This window comes from Mycteria americana, chromosome Z (assembly GCF_035582795.1).
Source record: "Mycteria americana isolate JAX WOST 10 ecotype Jacksonville Zoo and Gardens chromosome Z, USCA_MyAme_1.0, whole genome shotgun sequence".
Lineage (NCBI taxonomy): Eukaryota > Metazoa > Chordata > Aves > Ciconiiformes > Ciconiidae > Mycteria > Mycteria americana.
Window position 1 is genome coordinate 55,190,526 of NC_134396.1, and position 17,729 is coordinate 55,208,254.

At 37.2% G+C, this 17,729-nt stretch overlaps 1 protein-coding gene across 9 annotated transcripts in view; it reads left to right on the top strand.

The window, feature by feature from the left end:
- Positions 1-17,729, top strand: part of FER (FER tyrosine kinase) — a 205,636-nt gene that overhangs the window by 97,501 nt on the left and 90,406 nt on the right. The window lies entirely within an intron of this gene.

The window sequence follows — 17,729 nt, forward strand, 5'->3', positions numbered from 1 at the left end:
AATAAATCTTTACTATCTTGAAAGAATGGCATTCAGCATCTCACAAAATATCATCCTACTTTTCTTTTTGGTTTCCCATTTTGATTTCACTAAGTAATTTAAAGTAGTAGTTCATTGCCCATAAAGTTGTGATGATGAAGTATTTTTTATAAATTGGTGTTCTTTAAGTGGTAAAGTTCTCATGAAATTTGGAAGAGTTATGACAACTCCATTTTGTCTCTATTTTATATCTCAGATGTAAGTTATACAGACACGGAAGAAGGTACTGTCATTCCAGTGTCATTGCAAATTTGAAATAAAAATTCCTTTTTTAATCCGTAAGCTATTGTAGAAGGTCTTTCAGGAGGGAGACAAAAAGGGATGGAAATACTAAACTATATCACTGTTTAGAAAGCTTAAGAGTCTCCTTGGCTTCTTCCAGTAGTTTTGCAGTTAGTATCTACTTAATTGATATTTCATTCATAAGCCAACTGTTTTCCACTTAAATCTTTGCATTTTAACTATGAGTAAGCCATTTGTTCTTGATTAAAAAAAACCCCAAAACTAGTTTCAAGAATGTGTAAAGCACCTTCTCTGTTCTACAAAATTTTAGGAAGCATAACAATATATATTTCAGAGTTTCTGGACAATTTATATTTCAGGACCTACTCCAAGGTCCCAGTTCTTTTCTGTTAATAATCCTAAGAAATTAAAGCATAGCATATTCCCTTTCTCAAAATTAACGTGATTTTTTTTCACTTATCTGTGCTTATCTATTACATATAATTTTAAAATTCAAAGAATGGGGCTTTGTTAATACACATTTTGGGTTAATGGCTTGCTGATTACCAAATTGACACTTTATTGAAATTAAAATATTGCTTAAATTCATTGTAGAACTTATGAGAAAGTGTGGGACATTATTTTTGACGTGTGTATAATTGTATTTTGATATAAACTGTTTAAGCTAAAAATGGCTGTCAAACTTAAAATGCAGTCTTTTTATATCTGCTCGCAAATTTTTCTCTTTTATAATACTGTATTTGTATTAAAAGTTTAATGCTCTTTCTGTTTCCTGGCTTTTTTTCTGCATTTGTATAATGTACATACTGTGAGAGCAGCCCTGTTTTAGCAAATGTAAAACTATAGTGCAGTATTTTACTACATACTAAATGATAACACGTCTTATTCTTAGTTAGTCTCTGTTAAGGTTAAACAGGAAAACATCATCTGGAAAACATCATCTCTTCATTCTCTGTTGTTTACTCTGAAGACAAGGAGTTTCCATATTCCTGACATTTTTGTTTCATTTTGCTATCATTTTTTTTTATAAAGTTAAGTTTTGATTTATGCATACTTTTGTGTAACTATGTATAGTCAAAGAATTTTTCTAGTACCTATACTATGGAAGAAATATGGTCCCAAGTTACTTTCCTAATCATTTCTCCATTACTGTACTTGATCTCATGTCCTTTGAGGTGTAAATGCACATAGGGGTAGTCTAAAATCCCTTGATGATAACCATGTAAACATGTATGACTGTGTGGTGGGCCTTTCCCGGACTTGAATCCATCCACTGCCACTACATTCAGATGTATCATAACCTCCTTACAAAGTGATGGAGGACAATTTTTAAGACAGATTTTTTAGCTTTTTTACTGTCACTGGGTGCAAAGCCAGGTTTTTGTTTTTCTTATTTTCAGAGGGAAAATAAGAAGTGGGTCCACTCCTCTCTGGACTTGTTGGTATGAGTTAGTCTTAGTATTAACTAAAATTAGTGGAAATATTAGTATTTCGTCTAGGATCATGCTAGTTTTATGACCAGTTGGTAGTTGATTTGAGCTGCAGTGAAAAAGTACTTTGACTACTCAGGTTTCCCAAAGTGCTGCAAGTAATCGGCATCAATCCATAATCAAATCACACAGGCTCCATTTATTTTGTCACATGACTTACTTTGTGCTGGTGTGCGTCAGTCTTAATATTCGAGAGTGTTTCCTTCAGGGTTCATGAACTTTTCAACTTTCATTCTGATAGGTTACAAGAAGTAATGGAAAGGATGTCTGTGGTAAAACTAACTGTTAGTGCGAAGAAGAGTATTGGGTGACAGGAAACTTCATTGTATAGGTTTTTTTCAATATACATATTACATAATAGTACATAGGCTTTCAAGAATTTATGAAATATGACCTGAGTGTCTGATAGCTACTTACACTTTGTGTAAACTAAAACCAATGTATAGTGTACATAGTGCTTCACGACCAGCAATTTGAACCAAGTAAGACAGTATTGAAAAGGGTGTTAGCTAGATGGTTTAAGTTGTTTTAGAGCAGCTGCTTTAAAAAAATATTTAAATTGGTTTGTGGTACCTTTCGGTCTGAGCTATGATTTTATGCCAATTTTAGTTCTCCCATCTAATAAAAACTAGTTGTTGGAAAAGAGTATTTCAGAACTAAGAAAAAGAGTGTTGTGAGCTTTCCTTTGTAACTTGCATGGAGATCTGACTTTCATATGGTGAAGCAGAGACATAAAAGAATAGCAGAGCATAAAAAAATAATTTTAAATTATTTTCAGAAATAGGACATGTACTCTGACACCTAGTGTTAGGGGTATTTTATGCATCGTATGCTATTATCAGAATATCTTTGATCATTTCCTTAAAAATCATTTGACATCCGCAAAGACTGTTTTTTCTTTGTTCGTATTATAGCTGCAAAGCAGTCTTTGACATTTTGTGCAATCTTTAATCTTTTTATGCAAATTGCTGTACCTGTAATAACCTATTTAGAAAGTGAAAGTTAAATATGACAGAGAACTTCACAGAAAAAAATTATGCCACGTAGTTTGTTTTTGCTTTCCTTCCTTCCCACAGTCATTCATCCTCCTTTACCATATTAGTAAAATTAGTGTTCACCTTCTGTGACATTGCCCTTGAAAGGAACGCTCTTAATTGTGCCACAAAAGGCCTGTGCCACATCGCATTTCATGTAAACCAAATCTGCCTGCTTGGAATTTTGATGATACTGTAATAATAAGATTTAAATTAGAAAAACTGAGGGCATTAAAAAGATATCTGCAAGTGATTTCTTTAATGGAAAAATCTCTGGTATTTATTTATAATCTTTTAGAAAAATGCACGGTATGTTCTTCAATTTATTATTGATGGAATGACTACTACGTAAAGCCCTTGAGTAACCTCAATGCATACCCAAGGACTTTATTAGTAGAAATGCTATTTTAACCATATTAAATATATTTTAACTTTCTAACATCTTTGACCTCATGTTGCGGAGGTTTTTAAAGTTTCTGAAATACATTTTTTATGTTTAAAAAATCTGTATTAGGTTGTGGATATGCTTCAGTTTGACTACTAGAAAAGAGAATCATCAAGGAAGTAAGGAATACTGGTTTTATTTGGATATATCTGCGTTAATGTTTTCGCTTGGATCAGAAATACACCTTTGAAGCAAATCTGCCCAGTACCACTTAGGATGCTATGCTTTCATCATTGAGCAGTCTCTGAGGATTCAAACTTTACTCCTTTCCGCTGAAACAAAATAGGAAGATGCACGGTGGCTGATGGGAGGGAGTTCAGTCTTCAGAACCAGGAGACATCTAGTCTGAAATAATGCTTTCCCCCCCCAGATGTATGTTTCAGGTCCTCAGCACCAACCATTTCACTCTGGAGATCTGCTACCATTTTACTACTGCTAATGTAGTCCTAGTGTTTGGATCCTCTGTAGTAAATTCAAATTCTGAGCTCATGAAAAAAAAATAACTGCTACTTCATCAGATGAGTTAGGCTATGTATTCATTGCCAATAACTTTCATTTAAAAATTCTGGATCTATTTTGATGTGACAAAGCAGCCTGTGGTATGGCCTCAAACATTTTCTGTACAGGGGAAAATGATGAACTGTAAATAATTTTGAGTGAGATGAACGAAGATGTTAAAAGAAAAAAAGATTTATTTCGTAGTAGTGGTGGTAATGTTGATGAATAAGTTTGCAAATGACATGAGAATTCCGTGCAGATCTGATGGTGTCTTGCAAGATATAAGTATGTTAATGAGTTAGATATGGAAAGAAATGATGAAGAAATACAAATTTAACTGAGAAGATAAAGGTAAAGAGATTCTTTTCATGAAAATTCACTCATAAAAACCTGACGTGACCGTAATTTTTCAGACAGTGAGCTAATTTGAGCTATAGTTTCTATTTAGAAGTCTTTGAGCTCAGCTTTGAAAGATGTAAAGCATAAGCAATTTATCTGTGCCATGTTTCAGCTTCTTAGTAGTATCACAGAACTAATACTGTCTCCTTTGGCAATTAGTTAACATACACTTATCCCCACAAAGCTAACCAAAAGTTGTCCTGGTTTTTGACTCCGCTTAGTTTTGGTTGGTTTTGCAGGTGTTTTGTTTGGTTTTGCTTTATTTTGCAAAAACAAGCTGAAGTTCACTGCACATGTGCTCATGGTGCAGGCAGTGCATATTTCTCGGGCCAGCAAGGCTGACATGGAGGAATTGAAGGAGGTTGCTGAATAGCCTCGCTTTCAGGCAAGCCTTCTTAGGCCTGCTGAGAGAAGTTGGAGAGAAGCAAAGACACTTAGCAAGGACACTTTCAAGTTTATCACAACGTAGTCCTGTCACTCAATTAGAGATTCTCATCTTGTGACAGGAGAGAATTAAGGTGCTGAAAAGGGAAACAACGGCAGTAACTGGTGCTGCCTTTTGGGAAGATCATCTTGCATTTGTTTGACCTGAGGACAGCTCTTTAGGAGCAGAAGTCTCAGCTGAAAGGAAGAAGCAGGCTATAGCAGTGAGCGATTCAGTTATTGCAATTTTACCTAGGCTAGTTTTGTAGCTCCAAATTGGATCCCACTGTGAATTACCTGCGTGGTGCCCACACATCTGGCCAGACCTGTCAGAATGCCAAGAAACACCTGGTGGTAATGGTCTCTGTGTGTTGATTTTTGGTCCAAAGCTGTAATTCTCATGAGCACGATTGAAGTTTGATACATGCATTTTTAAATGTTAACATATGTATTTTATTTTCTTTAGGGAAATTAAATCCACCATGAGAAGTGAGGATTTTTAATACGTAAAAGATGTACTTATAGAAAATGACTGTATTTATTGCATATGCATGAAATTAATCTTTTGCTGCTTATTTGCCATTCAGTATTATTATGATCACGCAGAAGACCTGTGATTCATCTGTCAGGGAAATTGGCAGTATTTTTTTAGTATAATAGGAGAATTTAGGCAGATTTTCAGTAGGTTCTTTAGTTTAATTCTGGAATCTGAAGAGCCTGTGGCTATTGATATTCAATAACAGAGTTTCATATCTTAATACTAGAGATGCATTTCAGTTATGTTCCTATTTCCTTAGAATTTAGAGGTGTTACAGTATTTGCTCTGAAGGTTTTTTAGCAGAGAGGTTTGCAATCTTTCTGTCAGGTAACAAAAGGAATACATCTTCCATAATAGTGGCCCGTACTTGTCAAGGTGTTGCATCCTAGTGAGAAAAGGGAAAAAGGAGAGTAATTTTCTCTTTGTGTTAACGAAGTACTAAACCAAATTTATGTATAATTTCAGGTATCTTGACTACTTTTAAAATTTAGAGTGTTTTTTTCTCAAAAAATCTCTTAAACATATGTTGTAATAACAGAGGCACATGAGGCTACCTGGACAAAGAATAACAAAGATTGTTTTATATCCAGTGCTCAAAGTTTTCTGTAGCTTTTTTGTAAAGGCCATGGCATTAAAAATCTGATCTAATGAATGTTTCTGGTTCAGTCTTGTCTTTATAGTATTTCTTTCCATGATCAGTTTTGGAATAAAATTGGAAGATAACACTCTTAAAGGGTGTAAGCATTAGATAAGCTCAAACCTAGAAAAAAGTATATTTTATCAAGTATATGAATTCCATTTTAGCAAACAAAGTATCATTTTTGAGAAATCTCTTAAAGAAAAATCTCTATCCTAGAAATATTAAATGGGCACCTAGGCTGGTGATGAACCATTTAGAGGTTCAAAATGGGCATTCCTGGTTTCTGTACATTTATATAAAAAATTAGAGAGCACCATATTGCTATGTGGGGTGCAAATTGAGCAAAAGGAATTATCTCAAACACAACTGAAACAATAGGAAGTAGGAAAAAGAACCAAAATTTATGAAGCAGGAGATGGAAGTAAGCCATTCTTTCTAAAAAATAAAAAAAATATTGTTAGGAGGGGAAAAAAATGTATTAAATGGAAGATTTCAGAGGAAGGGATTTTTGACAAAAGCTGATAACTAGGAGAATAAACTACTTCAATTAAAGCATCCTTCAGCAAAGATTATTTGGATTTACTGGATTTTATTGCTAATATTTTGTATATACTTGTGAAAATCAAAGGATTGACTGTGTTCCGTAGTATTCTGGGTGTAAGTCACACCTTTATAGAACACTTGTAAAGAATGGAGCTTTGCACTGTGGTTTTTCAGTGTCTTTATCAGAAGCTTTATAATCAGACATTAATATAGCACAATAATAAAATTTTATTAGAATTGGGTACGGTTGCAGTAGTAAATTGCTTTTCTACTAAAGTAACATCCTGATTTTTTTATGGATTCTGACTGCTTCCCCAGATTTGGAATTCCAATATTCTATAATAATGATTTTTTATAAAATTGTGAGTTACAAACTTTGTGTAGGCCTCTGATTATATTTTTCTTGTTTTTACTAGTGCAGTCAATGTGACTTTAATACAAATGTTTTGAGTTTACAGTATCTTCACAGGATGTGGCTGACAAGTATGAAACCTTACTTGAATGTACGCTCTCACGGGTCAAAAAACAGAGCATAGATTAAAAGTAAGAATCAGAGTCGGTGCTGTTAAATACCTTTGTAGAATTATAGTTATGCACAGTAAGGTACTGTGAAGTAGCTTGTGATTGCCTCCAACTATTTTAGCCTCCCCAGTTTAAGTGGAACAAAATGTTAAAAAGGAGTGAAATGTAAAGAGGAATCAGGGAGAGTGGACCTCTATTGGCTATCAGTGATTTACAAGTCAAAGCTACCATACATTTTAAAATAGTCATGAGATGGACTGTCACTTTTTCTACAATGATAGTGCAGCAGAAATTCATGGAGCATTTTTCCTCTCTCTAAGGAAAATAAAATCATTAGGTGTCTTTATATGTGTTTTACCACAGGTGAATAATAGCATATGGTCTACGCGCAAGTTGTCCACATTGTACAAATTACTCTGGGTGAAAGAAGAGACGTTATTCTTTAGAGTTTTGAGACAACTTTTTATTTAGTGGTTCAAAAGAATGACCAAGAAATGTTTCGCATTCTGACGATGAAGAGATGATTAATATGGACAGATTCTTTCTACAAATCAGCTGAAGACATACATAGTATGCAAGCTAGGCTTTTTGCTTTTGTTTTTCTTTTATAACCTGACCAGAAGACACTAGGAAAACACAGTATTATTGGCAAAGGTGGTACTAAGGAATATAACATGGGTTTTGATTCCATTTTATTTTTTCAGACTGTTTTGTCAGCCTGAAAGTAGTATTTGCCTTTCTGATCTATTCTTTTTTGGTACCAGATGCCTTCATCTTTGTATATAACATTGTGTAGGTACTTAAACTTACTAAAAGAAAAGAAGTCTTAATTTAGCTTCAAATTTTAAATGCAGATTTATGGTTTGGGTGTTTTTTGTTGTTGTTGTTAATCAGGAATGTAATTTTATGTAGGTTTTATCAATAAGTAAATACTTATGTTGAAATAGCTTACCATGTGTGTAACATCAAAATTTGCCAGATGCTTAAGCAATGTGTTGTTGTCATATTTCTAGTTGGGCAGAGGAAGAGTGCTGAACAGTTGTTTTTCCTGCCATTATAGCTGCTAAAATTGTTTCTTATAGTAAATCAGTGCTTAGGTTGACATTGTTAAAATTGAACTATTTTGGTATTAAATGCTTACTAGCTCCCTACATGAGTGTAGATTAGTTTGTGTGGAGCTTCATGAGATTGCAGCAAATCATGTGTCTGCTATAGTAGGTGGCTCCTTTGGAATTTGTAGTGGTTTACATACGTGTATCTTCACAGATTATCTCAGAAGCACCTGAGGTTTCCACCGGTATATATTGGAAGAATAAGATAATGATAGTTACATGGCTTGCAAACTAAAAATGCTGGATATAAATTGGACCAGCAATTCCAGTATCCATATCACAAACAGAATGTGTTATTCCGAGCAAGTATGTTTCCTCTCAGGAAGATCACCCTAACATAAAAAGATCCTGCAGTGGTTTGGAGCCAGCACATGTGTTCATATGGAATGGTAGGATGGTGCATGTGGTTCATGGATTCCCATCAAAGTCTTTTCCAAGAAACTTGCATGGAAGGTGATGGTATTACAGCAGACTTTTTTTTCCTGTGGATTCCTGGTTGGGAGAGAATAAGAGAATAGATGTCTGTTCTTTCTGTACCTGCAAACTTTAGTGTACTTACATCTTCCATGGAGTTGCTGGCAAAGATGTACCACTACCCTTCAGCATGTCATTGTCTTCTTTAGATGCAAATTGTCTTCTCTATTCTCATACATGGAAGGAAACATAATGAATATGTAGTTTTCACTTGCATGTGTGAGTGTGTGTGCGTGTGCGTGGCTGTGTGTAGAAGGGTAGTGGACTTAAAGCTCGTCTATTTTAAGCATCATGAAAAATCTTACTGTTGAGTTAGATTTCATATACAGACCATCGAGAATAAACACCGCTAAAGCTTACTAATAAAATAAACATTATGGTGATAGAAATATATTTAGCACTGTAAGTGAAGATTGGAAGGTGTTTTCTCTATGTGTACCGTGTATGTCTATTTGCTTCCATAATGGGCAGGCTAATGCTAAGCTTTAAGTGTGGGTAGTGAGTGAAAGGAGGTCAAGTTGAAGCTGAGTGTTAAAGTGAAGGAGTGTGTCCTGTCATTAACCACTCCAGATGTGGAACAGTCTTGTGTAAATGTGGAAAACATCATAAAGAGAATTGATTCTGTCTTGACATGTCAAAGCAGTAATTTTGTGTTAATTTTTAATGGCCCATTTAGTTTTGGGCTTTGTTTTCCAACAGGACTTTAAAGAACAGATTGATTCCTTCATATGTTTGTGTGCATGTGTGTTTTATTTATTTTATTAAGAAAAGATAGTTGGATAATACAAACTGAAGGACAGACTTTGTAGTTAAAGAATAGGAGTTTAAGGGTGTGAGTTACACATCAACCTCTAGTGCATGGGTTTTTTTGGCATAGGGCGGGTCATTTTTGGTAGAAGATTCCCTTGAGTTGGGATTCCTACCTACAGTGTATTTCAGTAAGTGGAGCAAGTCATGGATGTACGTAAAATACTTTAGGAGTCCTCCACCAAAACCTCTAGAAGCACAATTTATTCTTATCACAACTATTCTGAGTACAGTATGTATATGCTAGAATCTGCATATGTTACTATAGATTTTAAGACACTTTTTTAAAGAAACAGTCTTAACGAGTTTTGGGAGTTAAAGGTTATTGTATCTGATCCTGAGATAAATTATTTGCTAGTAACTGGGGCTTTTGTCAGTGTATTGTACATTGTGCACGCATAAGGTTCCCCAAAGGGTTGAGCTGTGGAGCTTTTTTGTCCTAGTCTTCTGTACATAGTGTATGTGCATCTCATCTTCCCCATGTTCTTTGCTCAGGGGATAGTTGGTACGTATGCTTTCCTTTCTTCAGTGTTCTTTCCCAAGCTTTGGTTGCTGGAGTCTCCAACAGAGCAAAAAGTAAGCTGCAAGTAATAGACGTATAAGGATGGGAGAACCCCAAAAAAATCTACCAGTAAACATTGTTGTTTGTGTAGTGCTTATTTTTATAGCTGTTGCACTGCGGCTGATTTCAAAGTGAGCAGTTCATTTGGAAATAGCTCTTGAATTCGTAAATACATAGCTACTGTTTATCAGACAAAACAAGCTCTTCCATAAGTATCTACAATGGCATAGGGCTTGTTACAGATGCATGTGGATCTCCAGGAGCTATCTTGCAGTTGCCACCAAAAATACAATTTCTCTTTAAGGATTGCTTGCACTTAAGTTTCTTGGCAGTTCATCACAGAGATACTATATTATTCTACAAGATCAAGCCACAGAAGGATTAAACTTATTTGGTGAAGTCCCTTGTCTTCTGACATTTCACCTGTGGATAAGCAGAGGATACACACAGAAGAAGCTACACACTAAGAAGGGTAGGGCTTTTCTTGCATCAGGTGTGTGCATCAGATGTATGCAATAGTGTCTGAATTCTCAAGAAGATGGATCTGATGGAGAGAGGTATTTAAATGTTGATTAAGGAGGAATTCAGGAGCCAGATTACGTAGGACTTCAGAATGCCTTATTTACATGGTAAATACTGTATTTAGTGTACTCATCATCAGTTCATAATGAAGTAACTGCTGTTATGAGTTCTGTCCTTTCAGTCAGTTGGAATCCTAAAAGGGTTGGCACTGATTTATGTGCTATGTCCACTGTGAGTACTAAGTTCAAGATCATCCCCAGAGGGAGGTGATCAGAGGTCTAAAGTCTCATTGGAGGCCAGTAACTAGCAATGTACCCCAGGGTCAATACTGGGTTCAGTCCTGTTGAACATCTTCATTAATGATCTAGATGATGGAGCAGCATGCACCCTCAGCAAGTCTGCAGATGACACCAAACTGGGAGGAGGGGCTGATACACCAGAGGGTGATGCTGCCATTCAGAGGGACGTGGATAGGCTGGAGAAATGGGCTGACAGGAACCTCATGCGCTTCAACAAGGAGAAGTGCCAAGTCCTGCACCTGAGGAGGAGCAACCCCAGGAACCAGTACATGCTGGGGGCTGCCCAGCTGGAAAGCAGCTTGGCAGAAAGGGCCCTGGGGATCCTGGTGGACGCAAAGGGTTGAACATGCACCAGCAATGTGTCCTTGCAGCAAAGAAGCCCAATGGTATCCTGGGCTACATTAAAAGAAGTGTTGCCAGCAGGTCAGGGGAGATGATCTGTCCCCTCTGTGCAGCACTGGTGAGGCCACTCCTGGAGTACTGTGTCCAGTGCTGGGCTCCCCAGTACAAGAGAGACATGGACATATTGGAGAGAGTCCCACAAAGGGCCGCCAAGATGATGAAGGGAGTGGAGCAGCTCTCACATGAGAAAGGCTGAGAGAGCTGTGAGTGTTCAGCCTAGAGAAGAGAAGGCTCAGGGGGGATCTCATCAATGGATATAAATACCTGCAGGGAAGGTGCAAAGAGAACGAAGCCAGGGTTTTGTCAGTGGTGTCCAGTGACAGGACCAGAGGCAATGAGCACAGACTGTGAGGGTGATGGAGCACTATCACAGGTTGCTCAGAGAGGTTGTGGAGTCTCCCTCCTTGGAGATATTCAAAAGCCATCTGGGAATGGTCCTGGGCACCCGGCTCTAGATGGCTCTGCTTCAGCAGGGGGCTGGACCAGATGTCTTTGCAGACCTCAGCCATTCTGTGATTCTGTGAAGTCACATTGAAGGACTATATCTCTGTGAGGGTGAGGTGTTTGTGAATTTAAAACTGCTCTCAATGGATTTCATTTCTACAAATGAGCGAAGTGAAAAGGGATGATTCTTTCTAAGTTAGAGTGTCTTATAGAATGACCCGCAGAAAAAGATGTAGGCTAACAGCACTTTTCAAGTAACAAAAGCAAGGTAAAGAAGTTAAATGGTAGACATAGATGTTTTTCCCTTATCTCACTGTGTTTGATTTTAAATTAAAAAGTATGAATAGTAAATTTGCTTGCTTAATTATAGACCTGTTTGTTCAAAAGGAGTTCTGCCACAGAGGAGAACACTGCATAATTAATTCTCAGACTTCTGAGTTTTAGAAAAAGATACAAAAGATACAGTAAGATGCAAAAAAAGAGCAGATTGCCAAAGACCACATAGGAAAATTTTGTCAAGCTAAGTCATTAATACAGGAGAAAAAATATATTTGCTGAATACAGCATTCAGAAGAGTGCACGAGTGATAATAGAAGCTGTTAATATTTAGCGGAGCCACTTGGTGTGTCTGTACCACTTCCCTTTTTGTGTCCTTCATTGACTGGCTTGTTTTCTGCCACCAGGGATGTCCCAGCATTTTTGCTGTTCTGAATAATGAGTTAGTGGTGTGTGAGAAGCTAGCAATATCTTGTTAAAGAACAACATGTGTCTGACATAACATGCTTAATTTAAACTATTGGCATTTATGTAATGTTGTATGACTTCTGATTCAAAGCCATCATCTGTCTTGCTTAGAGTGCAGGCGGAGCTCACTGATATTCACACTGAAAAAATCTCATAAATTAAGGCTGCAGTTTCATGTTATAGCTGAGTCAAGTGAACAGGTTGCTGGTGCCAAAAAGGTGTGTATGTGGGAGGGGTGGGTGTTCTGACTCCCTTTTCCTCTCTACGTGGCTTTGCCTTTTTCCTCCTCTTTCCCAATCAATTAAGCTAATATAACAGTTTATTTGAAATTTTGCCAGGTTAATTCTGTTCCATTTCAGTGGTTTTAATATGTTGCCTGAAGATTATGAAAGCCAATGCAAGATGCGCAGATGTGGCTAGGAAAGGAAAGGAGAAAGGATGTTAGGCTTTTGTTTTGAACAAAACAGTAATTTGGTGGAAGCTCTAATGTGGAACTGCAGCTCTTTGAAAGGTATTGCATACTAACCACTATAATTTAGAAATTATTTTGGAAGGACTTGTTGGATATATAAGGGAACAGTCTTGCAGAGAGTATACCGTAGTATGTGGATGTTGCCAGATAATGAGTTAAATGTTTTATCTCCTGGGGAAAAGAAACCATCTAACTGGAAACAGCTGGATGTTTTGAAGTTAAGTGAGGATGTTTTGAAGTTAAGTCAGGATGGAACTAAGTATGTGGTTAAGTATCTTACATAGTTCAAGGAGACTCTCTTGGACATTTTTATATACATCTGTAGTCCCCCAGCCTCAGCTGTACATACCTCTTCATGCACATGGGTGGAAGTAAAAATGTGTTCCTGCATACATAAAAATATTTTAGCCTATTTTAACAATTTGAGTGTATTTATGTATGCAAGCATGCATAATATGACTGTGCTTTTGCATTCCTCTTTAAATCATACAGAAAGTGTAAATGAAAAACTACGTTATCACACAGTTTTGTTTGCCTTTGACCGTACAGAAGACTGTTACTGTTTTGGAGGGCATATCTGATAAAGGGCAGATAATTTCTCTGTTTGCATATATTTGGTTAACAGGTGATTCAGAGTACTTCGGTTTGGGAGCTGAATTTACTATGTTAAGTAGCTTAATGTGTTTGAAATGTAATGATTTTGACGTAAACTTGACTTTCCTTTTCCTGTGCTTAAGATTTAACATTCCTTGTCTTGTTCCTTCTCAGGTTCTTTTTCTACTTTATTTTTCTTTATTTCCTGTATTTTTCCTGAAAGATCCTCAGAATCTTTCTAGTACTTTGATGAATAAGTGAATATAAACTTAGGGAAATACTGCACATCTTTCAAAAAAACAGTGAAGAAAACTGGTTTTGTATGTTGACTTCTACAGTCATTTTGTCTATTGATCTTCAAGAAAGAATGCTCAAAGAAAAGCTGTGCAGTTAGTCTGAGATCACTTCTGCAGTTTACATGCTGCATAGTAGCTTTTGCAAATCTCAATTCTATCCTCTTGGTTTATGGCCGTTTAGAATTTGGCTTAGCAGAAAGGTTGAACTTCACAGTGGTTTTTTATGGGACAATAACAAGTCAGATGAAATAGTACTTTTTTCAAGGAGGTAAACCTACCTGCACTATTACTCTGTTTTACAGCTCACATTGAGTTTTATCAGTGCGGCTTAATACAGTGCTGATAATAATGCAAAACAGCGTCTATAACAATTTTAACAGCTCATGAATCTCTAATCTGAAACAGTTTTAAAGAAGTTGTCAGTGGGGTTTTTCAAAACCCCTCTTGTAAAACTCACTTGTTCTTATGAAAAATCTTTTCCACTAGCTACCTTTATTTCTGTACTTAAGCTGAAGGACTTGAAACACAGTTTATGATTCATGAAATTGATATGCATATTGGATCTACTGGTATAGGTGGTGTCAAAAATAGTACTTCTCTAAGAAGTTAATTTCTCATTTCCACATTGATAGGCCCTATCCACATGTACACAACTCTTACTCACTTTGGTTTTTTTCTCTGGTTCATCACGTTCTGATAAGTGATATTTGAATACCCATGTGATGAAAAATTATCTGTGATTATGATTTTCTGAGCCATTAAAAAGAATCTTACTATAATTATCCTTAATACTGAAAACGAAAGATTGACTTTCCATTTTTGTTGTGGAAAAATTGCTCTTAGCTGCAGTAATTCATACTATTGATATTTTCTATTTCAGTTGGAAGAAAGAGCAAATACTACGTTCCAAAATATTTTTCTGAATGCATTTTTTCTGCTTACAACATGAAGAAACAGGCATAATGCATATTTATATACCGTACTCATGAGATGCTGACAATATTCCTCTATTTTCTGTTTTTTTCAGAGGAATACTAATGAAGAATTTACTGAGGTGGAGAAAGGGGAGGGATATTTAGGCTTTTGGTAAATTACCTGTGCTGTGTTCAGATAGATTCTTAGGTTGGGAAGTCTCATGTTTTCAGTTCTCTTAAAGCAATATGTTTTGCTTCTGGTTGAGTCATTTTGGTGTTTCCTAAATCAACTTAAGTTTCCAGTTTCTAGAGGTTTTTAGCCTTTCTTGCTTTCATTACATCTACTGTTAAGATGAAAAGCAATGGCAGCATTTGCTATAGATCCTGCCTTCTTTAGTATGATGGCGTCTAGCTTTATGATTTTGATGTGGTCTGAATTAGCTAGAGTAAATAATGTGACTCATAAATTCATATCTAATTCCCAAAATGTCTGGTTTTAAAATGTTTAGTATCTAATTGCCTTGCTGCTGGTTGTTAATTTGAAAAAGCACCATTTTAGACTTCTTCATGATTGAAATTGTTACCAAAAATTATAGAAAAATAATGCTAGGGGAATTGGAACACTAAGTATTCGTTCTGGGTTATGTTTTCCATTTTATTGAAAGCTGTTATAATTTACTGCGACTAATTTGTAAGCCTTCTTCCTGGCACAATAATTTGTGATTTCTTTGATGTGGTTTCTGCTAATGAAGGGAGATAGACAGGAGGAAAACTGCACCTCAGACTTGAGGTTACATGTTTGGAAGAAATTTAGGGTAATAGTGATAACATTTCAGTCTCATAGCTCAGAAAAAGAAAAAGGAGATTGCATCTTTTACAGCAACCATCTGCTGTTCATAGTGTGGCCTCAGTGGCCTTGCACACAACGCCAGTACCTGCATCTCTACTGAAGAAAGGACCCATGCACCATTGATTCCCTGCTGATTACTCAAGGCTTGAAACTTATCGTGATCCAGGGACCCCTGAAACTTACTAACATCTTCTCATATCCAGAATACTTTATTTTACAAATAAAAAGAGAAATTTCTGATTATTTTTGAAGTATTCTTTTTCATTGTTGAAGGTTTTATTTCTTTAATTACTGGTTTGTTTGGAGCTTTTTTGTGAGTTACAGTTAACTCTTGAAATAATTCTCTTCTTTGAAAATGCTTGTCTTTGTTGAAAACAAACAAGTATCCTGGATAGCCTCAGAGAGTCTGGAAAGGTATTCACTACCAAACTGTTGTTTATGTAAACCTTCAGTATGATGACTGTTAGCTAGTACCTGAGCACTGGGGAAGGGTAGCAGTGTCGAGGCTGACCAAGTTCACTGTGTGAGTTGCCCAGCTGACAACTTGTTTCTCAGTATTTGGCCAACAGTTGATCTGCCAGTATCTCTAAAGGCAGGGCCGAACCCAGTCCCACGAGAGCCGCTTTCAGCTGAGGCTCTACTGCTCAGCCCCACCTGAGCCCCAGCTCCTGCTGCCTCGCAGCCCTGCCTGTGCCTGGCCACGCGCCCCTTCCACCTGGGCCTGGACCCTGACCCCCGGCTGGCTTCTGGAGTGACCCCGGCACTTGTCACTATGAACCTGCCCACCGGTCATGGGGCTGTGTCTGACGCTGCTTCCCCTCACTGGTCCTCACCCTGGCCCACCGGTCTTCACCCTCCCCACTGGTCATGAGGCCGTGTCTGATGTTGGTTCCCTTCACTGGTCTTCACCACAGGCTGACCTCCCAGCTTGGCCCTGGACCTGCTTTATCACTGCAGACCTGGCCTGCCCTGCTCCCTCGCTGAGGCCAGTGTGGTGGGTCCTGGCTGGTGAACCTCAGCTCTGCTGGCCAGGGGTCCCCCATGGCTGCTCCCCTCCAGGGAGCAGCCAGCCCTCACTACACACTGTCACTCCAGCTACTTAGTAACTAACGAGGAAGAATAAGCAGGGAACAGTAACACCATTGAACAAATAGATGGGAGGATGTGGCTTCAGAAGACAGTAATGCCTTTCCCAGCCAGGGAACAAGGAACCCCTTTGCCTGCTGTGGAAAGAACCATGTACTAAACAGTGGTCTCAGTAGGGTTCTTGCTCATCTTTCCCTTTCCTCCCAAGAAGTGTCCACCTTGAGGCAGTTCCTTCCTGTCCTTTAGTTAATCTTGCCATTTCCTTGGTATTCTTCCATAGAGAATCTCGAAAGCATGCTTTTGCCAAGTAGGTCCTCATGTCTGATAAAGGGTTATATCGCAAGAGGCACTGAAGCTCTACCTGAGCTGAGCCAAGTCAGTTACTATGCGTGGCTAAGTATGGCATTCATGTAATTCAGTTTCCCCTCCTGGGGGAAACCAGAGGACTTAAATAAAGTAGAATATGGTAAAGTTTCTGGGTTTCTTAAGTAATCCCATTTGGAAATAAGGTATATCATTAAGATAACAAACAAGTGTGCTCAAGCACTGATTTCTGTAGCTGGGTTTGTCTAAAGTGCTTTTATATTCTGTTGTCCAAGATTAACAATACAAAAATCTGAACAAGACTGAGGCAAAGAGAGATTTATAGTGATGTTACAAGAAGAGGGCAACATCATAAGCAGGTTCCTTCTGGGGGAATAGGAATGGATTAATAGTCTCAAGAGTTCTGTCCTCCTCTCTCATTTAGACTAGTTTATGATTAGGTACAGAAATGTGGTGGATTTGCTCTATTTGACTTAGAAGCAACTCTTGAAATGGAATTTTCTGTGACTCAGACTGATGGATATTACAGTGTCTGTTTATCTATACCTACACTAAAGATTATTTTTTATTTCGTATTTTGCTGTCACATTTCTTTTGTAACTTTCAGTATCTTTAGCATGCATTATTAATCTGTAGAGTAATAGCATTTAACAACTGGAGAAATACTTACATTCTATTCACAATCAAAATTAAGCACTTACAGAAGATCATGAAGTTTATGACCAGACAGAAAAAAGACATCTTTATTTCTAACTTTTCTTTATGATATGCTACTATGCATCCATTTCTTTGTGTGCTCTATTGATTTATTTAATTATTGGCAGCTATCCAAAAATATTGAATGATGACAAACTCAACTCAGTGCGATTTGAACAGAATTAGTGAGACAACACGCTTGCAGTAGAAACAGTCTTCTCCTTGTTATTGTCCTCCTTGCAGTGCTGTTCATATTGTAGTTTATTAATTAAAGGTAATTATCTGAACCCGTGACACTTAGTTTCAAATCTAACACA